This window comes from Rhopalosiphum padi, chromosome 3, assembly GCF_020882245.1.
Source record: "Rhopalosiphum padi isolate XX-2018 chromosome 3, ASM2088224v1, whole genome shotgun sequence".
Lineage (NCBI taxonomy): Eukaryota > Metazoa > Arthropoda > Insecta > Hemiptera > Aphididae > Rhopalosiphum > Rhopalosiphum padi.
In genome coordinates this window covers 43,723,362-43,739,422 of record NC_083599.1, presented here as the reverse complement: position 1 = coordinate 43,739,422, position 16,061 = coordinate 43,723,362, and the positions used below count along the sequence as shown (strand labels likewise).

The following is a 16,061-nucleotide window of genomic DNA, read 5'->3' as shown; positions in this document are numbered from 1 at the left end:
TAGGCATACGTTAGAAGAACAATTTATTATTTTACTTCAATCAATGACGAGTGTCAGACGTCAATAATTATTGTATACTACCACCTTATACAAAGTACATACAACCATAGAAGCTATAATACGAGTTAAGTAATTCAATCAGCTTCAGATTTTAAATGCAGACATTCCTATATGTATTCCAATATAAATTATAGAAAAGTCTAGACATAATTCTATTTCAAAAACCCCACCTTATGGCTTATACCTATAATGTATCTATATAGTGCATGTATTTATTTACTACTATAGCTATACTATACAATATGTAATGATATCTAAAGTAAATTATGTGAAATAAAATTATGCCCTATAGTGATTATAACGCTTGTAAAGTGCAAAGACCACGTGGTATTAATAAAATGGCATTTAATTACTCAAGTCTAATATTGGATAAGATACAAGTCAATTGGAAAAATGACAAATTCCAAGACTGACAAAACTTCTTCGGGGTAAAATTCGAATATTTAATTTTGAATTGGATCTGTACCTACTCTTGTAAAATCATTTATGTTCGTGTTCATAGTCCCAGACTTGACAAGTCTCTCATCTTTGAATAGGTAATTAATGTTAATTATATACGCATTATATTTAAATATATTATATGCATAACATTATTGTATATTTAATATACATTTACATAATTATAAAACAATTATATGTGTGTATACATAATATATCATTATTATACAGCTACAATAATAATGCATAGAAATTTTAAATTATTATTAAACCGGCAAAAATTGTTTATTGGATGAAGATAAACAGAAAATTTCAAAAATAAAATAAAGATTGTTAATGAAAATTAGAAAATATCATACGAAATAGGTACATAACGTCATAATGTAATATCAAATATTTATAAGGTTTTTATCGTCGCAGTTCGTTTTACAACGGGCGTTAGAAGTTTATAATTATTGAGACATCAAATCAAAGAGGCCTGATAAAAATACCTATTTAAAATGAATAAGTGTCATACTCAAATACTTAAAAATTATATAACACAATTATAGTACTTATATATTAAACTGTGATATTGACCACCCTATCTGTTGTAAATCCATACATATATACATGTGATGCCGTGTAGTGAATAAGCTATTTAGGGTATCTGCAGCTTGCAGGGACGTGTGCATGTAGGCAGTGCTTAACTTAAACAAAAATTATAAAGATTAAACATTAATGATAAGCAATTGAACATGCTGATTAGATACTTGCTTATAAATTAAATGTTTGTATAAGCCGTCAAGCCAATGTACTTATACCTATTTTCAAGTCAAGTACCTAACTGTAATAAAAGCTATAATAACACAAAATTGTTTTTTCTGAACTTAAATCTGATATAGTATTATACGTTGGCAAGACATAAAAAACTCACGTTTTGGTTGTAAATGTTTTCTTAAATTTCTCTTAATATTACAAAAAAAAATTATATTATTATAAATTATGGTTGTATACTTTTAACTCATAGGTATGCCATTTGACTTTAGAAGAACATTTTAATTTATACGCGTAGTATTACATTTATTACAAAGTAATAGCAGTTCATAAGTATACTAATATCGTTCATTATTTATAAAGTATGAAAACGATTAATTACAATAATATCAAGTATGCAAAACATTTTTTTCAAGAGATGGCTAAATATTTCACTGGTCATATAACAACGTAGTTAGGTGTTATGAAAAAATATGTGTCTGTATTACGTGTGTCGAAAAGCATGATTTGAATTTGTTACAAATACATATATATATAAACATTATTATAAGTGTAGAAAATATACGTAGCTTTGTGATGAATATTATGTTCTTATTTTTCAACTCAGGAACTAGTTCAAATATTGATGATAAAACAATGCCCGTCCACATCGTAAATGTTATATTTTCGTCAATGAACTGTAAGTCTACAAAACAATATACAATTATTTTGATTAATTTAAGTATAAAGTTCTTATAAAACTATAATAAAATTAAAAATATAAATTTATATTCATACGTTATATCATATTTGATATGGACAGCTGCAAATAATAATAATATAACTATAATATGTTTAGTTAATAACTCTATACATAATCAAATAGGATCCTAATATTTTTATTTAATAAATAGGTATGTGGCGAAAAAATTAAAATTAAAAATTAAATCATAGTTAACGTGTAATGTTAAGGTTAACTGTATGTCTGTATATACTATATAGTGTAATTTATAAGTTTAAGCTAATATAAAAAATTATTAAGTATCTTATAAAAATGTTTATACATTTTACTAACTCATAATTATTTTAATACATATGCGCACTTACTGTGGGTATATTTTGTAGTTAACATTCTAAAAACAATTAAAATAACTTCAAGCTTCTATGAAACTTAGACTTTATCAACTAATTTTCTTAGGTATAAGTGATATCACATTACCGGTGTATTTAATAAGCTAAAATTGAATGATTATTTAATAAATTACGTGTTAGAATGCGAATACGTATTGAATATTATAAACATATACGAATAAATAATATACATTTTATTTTATGCAACTATGAAAACAAACAAGCTAGTACGAGTATTATGGTAAATGTGATAAATAAACTAAAATAAATAATGATAATATAGTATTTTTTTTAGATATTTAGTGGAAGTTTAAATATATTTGTATTATAATGATGAGAATTTTTTTGATTATTTTTTTTGTATGTCATGATTCTCTGAGCAGCTCAAATACCTACATAAATTTTCAACTTTGATGGTGGTAACTGGGTAGCATGTTTGTTGTATTGGTACTTTAATAGATCAATAATTAAAAACTCTTAGTACTTTTAAAAATAAAACAAAATTAGTAAACAATTACGCAATATCAGTTTTTGATTCAACATTGATTTTGCTGTAAATTATAATTGTTTAAATTTAAAAATGAACATTCAACTAAATAGACTTGAATTTTTCATTTTTATATTAACTAAATATAATCTTCATAATAATTTAGCTCTTTTTTTGCTACTTAAGAACATATGAAAGTTTTGGGCTTTTTTACACCTCTAAATGAATTTTGTTTTTAGTATAAAATATAGAAAATACAACATAATAACAATTTTTTAACCTAACAGTTTATTATTGTTATTATTCAAAAATATTATTTTTAGAGAAATCGAAACATTCCACTATTAATTAAATCATCCATCTTATTTTAATTAAAATTATCATTAATTTTAAGCTATTTATAGGCATTTGAAAATTGAAAGTGTTATGTTTTATCGATCATTTTGAAAAAGTTATAAAATGTCCTATATCATTTTTATCATTTTTATTGTTATTTAAAAATATTGATAATACATGGGCACATTTTTTTATACGTGAAGATTTTGAAAATTTGATAAAATTCACAAATTATTTTGTATATAAAAATCAAAAAATGTATTAGGTAATTTAAAAAGTTGTACAACTAAGTTTTGAAAATTTAATATAATGTTCTTCATAAGTTTAAATAGGTATACTTTTAGGTAAGTATTATATTATTATCTTTTACTATACACAATGAAACTTTCTAAATATTGGATTTATTTTAAGCAAGTAGCTTTTATACAAACCTATTTATGCCAATAATATAGGCCTCAATTCAGAACCGTTTTTCGTACACATCGATTATTATTATTGTTATTAATAATTATAATAATAATAATGATAAAAAAAATGGTTTACATGTCATGACAAAAATTTCAAAAATATTATTCTGTATTCTGTAACTTTTACATTAGAAGGTATCACAAAAGATTTGGCAAATAACGATATTATATTGCTTAATTATATTTTTAAATTAAGTTTGTATTTTTTGCTTATTATACCAAGAATATTAAAATTTAACTATAACGTTTTTATATTTCTTATTTAGATGAATTTAATAAATATAAATTATGATACATGATCACAATATTTTTAAACAATAAACACTTCGCCCTTTTTAAAATGTATTTCCATATTAAACACTTAATTTAAATTTAATAAAATAAGTCATTATAATAAACAATCTTCCAAAAAAATTTTCAAAATCTATAGATAAATCAAGTACAGTATAATAATGATTTTGGATAGGTATACTAGGTACTACCTATTACTTATATAATGAATATAGATACAATAAGTAACACTAATAATAGTATACAATGCAAAATCGTTATTAATGAAATGTGGTATCTTTTAAAATATTGAAAATGATGTTTTGAGAACTAATATGCACTTTGTGTCTCTAAAACATGAAGAAGAGATTTATAATATGATTTACTTGAAGGGGGTCCTCTATTATGTGTGAAAATAGATATAATATTTATAGACTAAAATAAAGATCTATATATATTATATTATAATTATATTGTATAATATTATATATACGTACGAATGTAAATCGTTAAACCTTAAACATCATCTAATAGCTTAAATCTCGTTAATTACAAATTCGTTTATTTATATTAATCTATTATTTATTATATCCACATTATTTTATATAACAGTATAACTATAAATTCTTTTTAAAATTGTTCGAAATTTGAATGAAACGAATAGTCAAATATAACCACAAGGCGTATAATATATATGTAAAAAACCAACAATAAGAGCCATTATTATTTTTAATGTAATATTTATTATATAGTACTTATTGGTTTGTCCATATAAATATACATGTATAATGTACATTGTTATTATACCAATAGTCTATATAGTCTATTAGTCTATAATAATAAATGTATACAGTTCTCAATCAAGATTTCTGTTTTATTTGATCGATTTTTTTTTTTGTTTGAATAATTCTAAATATTATTGTTATATTATTCAATACAAAATGGTTACAATAATATTTTAAACAAAAATAAAATAAATATCTACACTCGGGATCGAACGTTTGAAAGTAGAATTTATTAAGGGGCCGCTACACCAGTCACCAAATTTTGTTTTCTCTGACTATTTCCCAAATAATATAGGAACAAAGATATTTCGTATTTCCACGATTACGACTCTCTGGTTCAGTTTAGGGCGAAGGCATCTATTGTATATTTTATAAAGAAGAATATTATATTTTATAATAATATATTTTTTATAAATATAAGCATGTTTTTATTTAAAATAATTTTGAATATTTTCAACCATCAATAACTTGTTCAAAAATGAAATATTAAAAATCTATTCGGTCAAAGTCTAGGAAATATTATTCTTTATAAAATATATAATACGTACCTTTGCCCTAAACTGAATCAGAGAGTTGTAATCGTGGAAATACGGAATATGTTTGTTTCTATATTATGTGGAAAGAGAAAAGAAATGTTGGTGGTGGCGGTCCCTAAGATTTATTTAATGCATGATCATATTATTTAATAATGAAATGATAGATAAGTATGATTTCGTTATTTTGATAAAAAAAAGATATTTTTAATAATTTTAATATTTTTACAATGTTGGATAAAAACTTTAACTTTTTTCTGATATTTTATTATAAAATAAATAATCAACATACCTACTTTGAATCCAAGTGAACAATCAAGTATATTCAACTTCAATTTAACATAAGAAAAAATTATAAATAATAATAATTTTTAATAAAAATATAAATAACGGTAAAAACTTAAAGACACCTTTTTCGTTGTAAGTTTAATTTCTTCATTTATGATCAATTAGTATAGAGCCATTCGAAATTTAATTTGTCATATTACACAATTATACTCCACGTAGGTACACATATACCTAACCTCTTCGTACACCGAATAACTTATTACAACGAAAAACTGTTAGAACCACAAATGAAAATGAAATGAACCGTTTTCATAATTTACTGGGGCAGTTATAACAGCTTGCAGTAAAAAAAAAAAAATCATACCACGCCCATTTTTATTTTTTTCGGCCTGTAAGGTTTGGTGCCACACATGACTATGATCCACCTACCTTCAACAGTATTATAACACAATACATATATAAATATTTAACTTACTGTATGTGTGTGCGTTTACCGTTCACCTTAATAGCATCTAAATATCGGTTGAGTACATGGTATATTTTTTTAAGATATTTCAAAATGCACATATATAATTTATTTTTTAACATTGTCAACGTTTTAAAAGATTTTATTCAGTGATTTATATCATAATAATTTAAATATAATAAATATAACCACTTTTTAAATTTCATATTCCTAAATAAAGTATACTTCTAAGTTCTAAGTATTACGGTACAAAAATTAAATTTTGAATACCTTATTATTAAAACATTTTAAGTATTTATAGTGACTACTCCAGACCCCGGTCATACCTCCTAAAATGTTGATCCACTACTTCGTTCACCTAAATTTGATTTTTACGTATCAAAATACATAAAAATGTATATTGGTTTTATCAAATAAAAAAAAACGTAAAAACCATACGATAAATAATGCTACATAATAGTGTTTCAATTGTCTATTTTTTTAAGTAGGTACCCTATACTTTTTTTGTTGGGAAATTTAAATGTTATTTTACTCTTACCTGCGCATGCCAATGAAAATGTAATGTCAACACGAGTTGTTATTATTTTTCATAATTATATTATGTCTTATGAACATTGAATATGTTCACGCTTTTATGTATTATAATATTATAATATTGTTTATTGACATCAATGAAAACTATTAACTACAGTTATCCGCGGTTAAATAGAAGTTCCTTGTTGAATGTCGGCTAAAATAAATAATTATATTGGTATACCTACCGCATGTTTAAGTACAATAATGTATATAATATATATACATACATTAATTATATATGAGTAGGTATTATATGAAACGCTATGTATAAATATTGTTTAATTGAACAAGTGTTTGAAAACACATTTTAAAACTATATGTATCTTCCGCAGAGCTACATAGTGTATGTAACAGGGAAATCTGTATTTAACTAAAATATATTATGCATATTCGTACCCCTCTTTACGCAGTTTTAACTAAATCATAAATAAAAATAGTATAAAATACTGAGCTGAATTTAGATATGCGAAGAACACCGTACCCATAAGTCAAGTCTTTCATTCAAAGATATTTTTAACATTTTTTTTTTCAAAAAGTAGTTATTCAAGTAGTGTTTATCAAATATATACAATAATTTATTATAACACGTTTATTGTAAAGTTGTGATAGCTATAAGCCCATAACATATTCTATTAAAAAAAGGTTAAATATATAATGAAAAATTATTATTGTTCTTTAAGCCATAACGAAAATATTTATTTAAAATTTATAATTATCAAAATATAATTTTATCGACAATAATAAAGTAGTAGTGGTTTTATTAGTCATATTCTTTTAATATTTCTAATTAAAATAATTATAAATGTATGAGACATCAGACGGCTTTATCTATGTACTTGAAGTGCTGTGTTGTGTTCAGTGGTTTAAAACACGATAATTGAGATAAAAATAAAACTTTTAATGTTTGACAAAAAATATTATCGATTGATTTTAATTTAATTAACAGTAGAAAAATATTGAATATAAATTAAAAATAGCACATCTACTTCGTAATAAAAATTCCATAGAACATTTGCCAGGTCATTTGAAAACCCAAGCAGCGATAAACGACAGAGATCGACGATCGTGGACATTTTAATTATCCTAGCTGATATTATCGTAAATTCAATATAGATTTTATATTTCTCTTTAAAAATAAACACAACAGTCAACAACTTAAATCTGTTCCTAAATATTAGGTACATATTATCACTAGTTTTTTTGTAAACTGGCGAATGCAAGATGCAACGTGAAAGTTATTCCGATAAACCAAAAAGTAAACACGTTCAACATTATAACAACATATATTTAGGTACATATTAAAGCTCATCTTAAAGAATATTTCTTGATTATTATGATTATTCATCATAGACAAATATTATAATATTTAAATCTTGATCATTATCCTGAATATTTAATGTTTCTTAGGATTTATTATATGAATAAACTTAATATCTAATCGATATAAGTATTAGTCCATGCATAAACAATAAATGGCTAATGTGTTAGTTAACTATTATAAATAATTATTAGTTATGATGGATTGTGCTGTTTACAATGTACCTATACATCATTACTATATTTTTCGATTTTAGTGAGAGCATTAGAGATGTCCAATCAACGCAACATAGACCAAAAATTATTTAGAAATTATGTATAAACATAAATATGTAAAACAATTTTATTATAAAAAGCCATAATACATATTGAATTAATATTGTCAAATATTCGAAAAATTATACATGCTGATGGATACAACATTATAAATATATTATAAAACTACCTACGTAACATGTAATAAAAGTATACTTTTGTTCATGTTAAATATTGATACGGTCGCTGATAACTATCAATACTATATTCATTATTGAATATTTACTATACATTTTAGTTATAAATATAATGCAATGTAAACTGCAGCAGGGCTGTGAATTGAATACACTAAAACTTTAAAATTAGTATATGCATAAATATGTTCAAAAAACTAAATTTAATAATATTAATGAATAACTATAAAAAATATTTAAATACCTAACTCTATATTTATAAAGAAATAATAAAAAAACCACTTTTATAAGAAAATTACATAATTTTAATCGTTGGTTCTGTTACTTATCTTAGTATGCAAAACATAAGTACTTAAATTATTATACTTGAAGAAAATATATGCTGTTACATAAAAATAATATGAAATATGCGAAAGCCTAAAACATTCGATATGAAACATGAGCAAAATATAATTTTGTATAATACTAGTAGTGTTGTAGTAGCTAGGTACAGGTACCTACCAAATATGTAAAACAAATTTTGATCAAATTTTATTATTCTTCTATAAATACTAAATTACTTATAGAAGCATACTAATTCATTCGAACACTGCCCTGGTTAATTAGCTATAGTAGTTGTTTTATACTTAACTAATAATTTTTTTATATATATAATATATACCTATATAATTTTGCGGAATGTGGATAGCAGCAAAACTAAAAACGACAAACGACCAAGTAGTTTGTTGCATAATGATATTAACAATAAGAGTCGGTTTAGAATAGCCGTTATGAAATCTTATTGTATACCTCGCTACTATTTTTCAAAATGTATATAGGTAGGTGCATACTAATTACTAATATATATTATTATGCATCGTTGTGCGTTAAGGATAAAACAAGAAATGAGTGAACTGTTTAGAATTTAGTCAGAATATATATATATATATATATAGTTCATTAAAGTCTATTGTCGTTGTTAATTGTTAAAATATATTTTTAAGCGTATCGTATTCACAATTGTCTCATATTGTCGACGAACTCCCTTTGTCAACAGAATGTTTGTAATGAAAAAGACTCGCTCCCCTCATCGTCATAATTAAACAGTTATAATGTGACTATGTGTCCATAACATAATATATAGTCTCCACAAAACTTTTAAACATACATTTGTTCATGTTTGTGTTATTGTTATCCTTGCTGGAATAATATTTTCATACGTATATACATTATACATATATCGTTAAAGGAATTTTCTACACAGTACAAACTTCATTTAAATGCGTAAATGCTGATCAAATAACTATAGTATCTAATACACATTACACATATTATTATATATGCCTATAATGCTGGTGACAAATAACAATAATATAAATGTGCTCAAGCCCTTAAATTATACAAAATAAAATAATAATGATAACAATGAGTGTGTATGTTTAGATTTGTGAATAAAATGTCATTAACCATTTGAAAAAAAGCTACTACTTATAACTAAATATAAATGTTGAATAGATAGGTCAGTGTTATAGGACATAATAACAATCATTTTATGTAAATTTAGTAATTATTACTGAATACTGATAAATGACACTAAAAATACCTACCTATAGTAAACACAAAATATTGTAATATGATGAGATTTCATTTCAGTCTGACGTTGAAAGTGATCATTTTGATACAAATTTATATCATGTTTTGTTAAATAAATAAACTGAATGTTTGGAATTTCTGATTTTCAAGAATTTTATTTTATCTGAAATAAATTATCAGATGCAGCGAAATCAACATTTGTACACCCGTGATAATATAAGTAATAAATAATAATATTTAAATTTCAAATATTATTTTTGTAACAGCATTGAGTATAAATTTAAACAATACTGACTAAATAAATGTATACTTAATTGATGATAGTACTAAGCCAATAGGTATTAATGACTTGACCATCGGGTTTTTAGCGTTAGTTATATTACATTTATTAAGAGAATGTTATATACCCGCATGTGTTGTCTCTGTCTTACTAATGTAGATCATAGCAAATTTTCGTTCAGTAGAATACAGTTTGTGATGTTAGCTTTAATATTAGAGTAAATTTACCAATTATCAAATTTAAAGGTAAGAATATTATCTAGAAAATGTCATATGCTTTTATTGATATTATCATTTTAAAGTGAGTTATAGCTATGTAAAATATTACAACTTTAAAATATTCATAACTCACTTTAAAATGATAATATCAATAAAATCATATGACATTTTCTAGATAATATTCTTGCCTTTAAATTTGATAATAGGTAAATTTACTCTAATATTAAAGCTAACATCACAAAATGTATTCTGCTGAACGAAAATTTGCTATGATCTACATTAGTAAGACAGAGACAACAAATGCGGGTATAACATCCTCTTATAAGGAAGATATTTATCGAGTTAAAAAGTATAAGTTAAAAAAGTATAAACTGTAGAATGATAATTATTATAGTATTGTATTTCAAAACAATTTTAAAACAAATTACATTATTTTCAATATATTAAGTATGCATTTATATTGGAAAAGAAATTGTCAATTTAATGTATCATATTACAAAGAAAAAATAAAATGGTAATAGGCTACTACAACTGTATAAAAATAAAACTATCATGTGGGCCACTGGGCCAGCTATATACAGTTTTTCTTATAAGCATGTTTCGTTTTTTTCACGGGGATAAATTTTTGTTTTAAATTGTCTTCCTACCCAATATGATAAATCTTGGATACGCCACTAATAAGTGTTATAATATTTTGTTTGACCATAATATATTTAACACCTCTGATAATGTAATGGCCTACAGTAGCGTAATTTAGTTATGTTTATGGAGGGGGATGAAATGTTTTTATTTTTTACATATACCAGCCCACCCAAAAAAAGAATTATATATTTATGTACAGCTAACAATGGGGATTCGTGTTTTTTTGTATTATTTCTATAAAATATTAACTAATTAAAGTATATATAATAATATTTATTGATAAATCAATAAATAAATGTAGTTAACAAGTCTTATACGACACCCAAATCCTCCCCCTTAATCATGCCACTGATGGCATATATATAAATTTTACATAAAATATTTATAATAACATTTCAGATATAACTGCATTAGGTTAAGTACCTATACGTAGTACTTCGGACGTTGTGTGAAACTATAAACGGGTAAATCGTATTTCAATGCATATACTCTTAAACACAATAATTTCATCAGAGAAATGGTGTCAATACTTTCAAGACTGAGAAAATAAATTTAATTTACTTGAATGTTTTAGAGTGTAAACAAATACCAGATACTACCGAAAAGTCATTACCAGAACATCGAGAACTATAACTTAATAATTATAAATATTTATGACATTTTACCACTTAGTCACAGTTTGCAAAAGGCTACGATTGTCGATTACATCTTGTAGGTTTCTTGTGTCTTCAATTATTTTTAATTTTCATTATAGAATATGGTAGCAGTATACCTGTAATAAAAAAGTAATATTGATCCAATCAACCATATTGCAGGTTTTTACTTATTATTAAAGTCACTCAATGCTATTATATTGAACAACAACAAAAACAAATACAGTTAAGTAAAATTATTTTTCTATTTTCCTCTTACGTCAACATCGTGATTGGTGACACTGCAGATGTGTAATATAACATACGATAGTTCTAAAAATAACGTCTTGTATTATTAACAAAGAAAATAGTGGGTTTATTTTTTTATATGGTAGTCATATAATGTTTCAACAGGATATAATAATGGTCTCGCATAAATACACAATGATGATATAATATATCATAGTAGCAGATATATAATATTGTATCTTCTATTAAATTAGTTCTTTTATATTTCCCGTGTATTTCTTTATTTAAAATCCATTAAATTAACTACATAAACAATGGGAGGTAAAATATCAATTAATTGAATTACTTACTTATCTACCGATTGTTTGAAAACACACATTGTATGGGGCATATGTACTTTGCGCCAAAACAACCCCTCAATATATATATGTATGTATTATGTAATTTGTGTCAGATCTAAAAATTAATTTTGGTGATTCGCGCCACTTAGGTAGTAGTTGTGGCACATAAAATTAAATAAAAATACATAATCTGCGTCAATTTGTACCTTCAAAAGTTGTAATTTACACCATTATTCATCTTATTTAAACTTTAATTTGTGCACTAAACAGTTTTTTTACAGATTAACATACTATATTTTTAATCATTGATCAATCAAGTTCATTTTAATAGTTACATTTCTCGAAAACTACTAAAAATTATTTAAAAAATGATAAATAAGTACAATTCCAGTTACTAAAAAAATATATAAGAATCAGTCATATTATAATTATATAAATAAATGTATATAATTATTCTAAGAAATGAAAAGTGCGGCGCAGATTACATATTATATTTCGTATCGTTTTCTGTCGTGGTGTAAATTACCAAAATTAATTTTTAGTTATAGCGCAAAATACATGTTATGTTTTTATATTTTGACGCAAATTATATTAAATGTACTTATTGATACATAGGTAAACTTTTATATTATATCAAATATATATTTTTCAATTGTAATAACCTAAATAAATACAATTTATGAGTAACCTTATATTCAATTTTCAAGCTATTTTATCAAGCATAAATAACGATTGTTTTTATCAACATTTATAAAAATAAAAAAAATAATAAGTAAAAAATTTAAAATGTTTATAAATAGCTCAAAAAATATTTTGAAAATGTTACCATGTTTAGAAAATGCTAATACAATAGAACCTCAATTAATCGTCAGTCTTGGAATCAGAGTCTTGATAGATAATCGAAAAGGCAGTATAATTATGACTAACTGACTTTTCACTAAAAAGATACGCTCAAAATCGCAATACACTGTTTTTATCTCACCCATATAATGTATAACTATAATATATAACTAATCTAGTTGATATTGCCGGAAAATTTCGGATAAACCCGTTCGCATATAATGCGATAAGATTTTACTTCAACGCGCGAGTAGTAGTAAATCGAGGTTCTACTGTATTTAGTGAACATTTAAGTACCCGGAGTTATTTGTATATTCCTTATTTATTTTTTTCGTTTTCTCAATCGTTAAGAAAAGTACGGAAAATATTATATTTCATATAAACGAATTATCATTCAAGTCAGTTGTAATCACCAATAGAAACAATAAATAATAATAAAATTAAAAGAAATCTAGGAATCTAGCCCTCCTTAACTTAGAGGACTAGTTACGCCTATGATTATAATGACATTTTTTTCCGAAACAAAATTTCTGAACAATAAATTATATTAGTAATGCATGTATCCGATTTTAAATTTTTATAATTCTAATATTATATATTTATATACGAAACTTTAAAAAATATATCACACTTTTATACTGTTTTCTTTTAAAATCTGAAACAACATATTATACATAAAAATACATCAAACGACTAGGGATAAATTAATAAAAATATAATAAACAATGAAATATTCACAAGATAATCAAAATTGAAAAAAAATATAATTGTCAATTAAATAACTCAATAAATGATTCAATCATAAATTCCAAATTTAATTAATAATCAAAAAATATCTTGTTGAAACACTTGAAACCAAAATGTACTCAAAACCAAGAACCGATTTATTCAGACGTAATGATAAAAAAAAATAGTAACTTATTATGTATTTAAATTATGTTGTGGAGTTAATATGAATAGTATTTTGACACAACGTTTAGAATTAATTTTTTTTTATAATACGACAAATGACAACAATGTTCACAAGCTGTAAAAGCTATAAAAGAAAAAAATAGAACTCATAATCTTATATATTTAATAATTTACAAAAACCATTAAAATAGAAGTGATTGAGAGAGGTATCATCGGTGAAATAAAAAATATATCAATTTCAATTTTATTTTGTTATTTTATATTTACATGTAAAATTTTTCTCAGCACCTAAAATGACTAGTTACCTTGTCAAATTAAACATCAAAATACTTTCATATTCTTTAATTTGGTATTTATTTATCACTACTTATCAATACTTAACGATTTTATAGAAACTTTTAGCTATAAGTTTATAACTAAGATAATAAATAAAATAAATACTATTTTAATTATTTTAACTAGGTATAAATTTACTTCTTTTGCTTACTAAAAAAAAAAAATTATTAACATATAAAAATTATTAGAATATTACTATATTTTTTCTTATTAAAAATAGTTTTTTGATATCATATAAAATAGTAAAACAAATTAATAATAGATATGAAATTTATGTATTTACCTTTACCTACATGCAATTTAATTTATAAAATCGATTTTGGATCGATATTTTGTTCCATTAATTATCATTTAAAACCGTAGACCGTAGTACATAAGTGAAAATGCAATATAAAGTATTCCTCGCAAGACGTTCTTATAGAAATTCAAAACTAAGTATTAAAAATGAAAATTTTTGGTATAGACATTTGAAAGTAATTTTTGACAATTATGTAAACGGGAAATAGCAATTTTCTCTCGAACGGTCTAAGGTATTTTATTGTTGTAAGATAAGGGAAATATCTAAGGAACTTTAAACATGCTTCAATTAATATTCTACACACAATAACATTTTATGCTAAACAGATACTAAATGGTCCTATCACACCATGCAACGTCAATATTTTATTAGGTTAATAAAAATAAAAAATATTATTTTACTATACGTGAGTATTTTTACAAAAATTAGTTCGACCTACTTTATTAATTATTACTAAAAAAAAAATACTAATTTTCAATTAAAATTAGCCTAAAAAGAAAGGACGTTACTGGGTGATGAAAGGTAGGTAGGCTACTAGTATTTAATATGTATGTTTATCATATTTATTATATATTTATCTACAACTAAAATGTATTTTATAATTTAATGAAAAAAATTATGATAAGTTCATATATATATAATTTAATTTGTTTTTAAAATTTTTCAAACTCTTGGAAAAATCAATAGGTACGATCTATGTGATTGTGTTCCATTAAATACAACTATATAAAATATACTAGTATTTTGTTTTATTATATCGTAAATCTTAACTTAATATTATTTTAGCTGAAAAATTTTTCTGGACCACCTTGAAACGCTGCTGTCTAAAGTAACAACTAATAACAATACGCAACTCTAGCTAGTACTTTATAAACATAACATAATATATTATTATACTAATGAGACCTAATATAAATAATCTTAATGAAACAAATATATTTTCCGCGTCACGTCAGTTAACCAGTAATGCATAACGAACAATATGAATGTGTGTCGTTATTTAGGATATTCAAAAAAAAAATGTCATAGGAACTTACATTTTGAATATTCATTTCTCATTATGTACAAGCCAGAAACAAATACTAAACAATTAAGTATTGAAACGTCTAAGCATTACATGATATGTATATATATATATATGTATAAAGGTATTTGTATATCTATTACATTATATACATGTGAATAGATTTTTGTATGAATTTAGAAACTGTTTTTAGTTTCAATTATACATGGAACGAAACCACCAAAGAATTTTACCAAGAGAATAGATCATTATTATAATTAACCTGGGCATTTTAAAAATATGTGAATTTTAATTACGCTAAATATTAACTTTCGTTTAAGCCACATGTACTAAGTCTTAAGGTATAAAGTTTGTGGACTCGTGGTTTAAACTAAGCCAA

General features: G+C 23.8%; 1 long non-coding RNA gene across 1 annotated transcript; it reads right to left on the bottom strand.

Moving 5' to 3' along the window:
* Positions 1-753: 753 nt before the first annotated feature.
* On the bottom strand, positions 754-5,814 carry LOC132926677 (uncharacterized). The gene is made up of 3 exons (XR_009661495.1): positions 5,653-5,814; positions 5,535-5,571; positions 754-1,939 (listed from the first exon to the last, which is right to left on the bottom strand). It is a non-coding gene; the product is annotated as an uncharacterized LOC132926677 (long non-coding RNA).
* Positions 5,815-16,061: the final 10,247 nt, after the last annotated feature.